This window comes from Choloepus didactylus, chromosome 2 (genome assembly GCF_015220235.1).
Source record: "Choloepus didactylus isolate mChoDid1 chromosome 2, mChoDid1.pri, whole genome shotgun sequence".
In the NCBI taxonomy this organism is placed as follows: domain Eukaryota; kingdom Metazoa; phylum Chordata; class Mammalia; order Pilosa; family Megalonychidae; genus Choloepus; species Choloepus didactylus.
In genome coordinates this window covers 21174186-21175191 of record NC_051308.1, presented here as the reverse complement: position 1 = coordinate 21175191, position 1006 = coordinate 21174186, and positions in this window count along the sequence as shown.

Genomic DNA, 1006 nt, shown 5'->3' with positions numbered 1-1006 from the left:
TCCGCCCAGGTGGATGAGTGAGTGCCAGCTATTTCTCGGTGTTTGTTCCCTGTCTGCATTGGATCAGGGTCAGTGCCATAAAAGGTAATTGGAGGTGTCCCTCTTTGCTAGTACTCACCCTAGAGTGTCGATAAAAAGGTGGAGAAATGGGCGCGGTACAGCTGGATTCTGCCCAGTGCAAAGCCGCCCCACCCCCCACCGCATCTAGTTAATCTTCCTTGGACTTGGAGCCACTGTGGATTATTCGCCAGTTATAGCGTGTATTGTTGTTTTCTTCCTTAACGAAAAATTTAAGAAGTATGGAGCACAATTCCGAGCATATTGGTTGCTCAGTAAATACCTGACAATTTTTTTTCTCTCAGTCAAGGGCCCATATGATGGATTGTTTGACTTATTTGGCTGTAAAAACATCAAAGAGAATACAAATAGTTATGTAGGCTACCTTGAAAGGCTTTATTTATATTTCAAGAGTTGGCTGGTGGCTTTCTATTTGTTTGCTATTAGGGACCACGAAAGTCTCATCATCATACTTGTAGCTGTTTGAACTTAATCTACATTTGTTTTGAAGGATATATTTTGATGACTCTGTTATGGCCTTTCTTCTCCTTGGATTTTATTTTAATTTTTATTTAAATTTCGGAATTCATTACAACTCCCACACCAATGAAGTCATGTTCTGATTCACTATTACTTTTCTTTTCCTGTTCATTTTCCAAATTTGATTCACTTTTCAAGATCCAACTTAAGTAGTGTCTTTTAACCCTTGACGTACATTGCCTTGGATTTGTAGTTTCTTTCTGCACTTGTTTTATCTGTTCAATTCCATGTTAAATTGAGAAAAAGAAATTTTATGCATTCTCCAATGCCTAGTGTAATACTTTACATGAAGTAGACACTATAAATATTAGGTTGAACCATATAAAATTGCTGATATTCAACATTTGTGGTCTTCAACAAACTGCAATTTCATATGATTTAACTGAATATTTATTGATGAAGTGAGGAG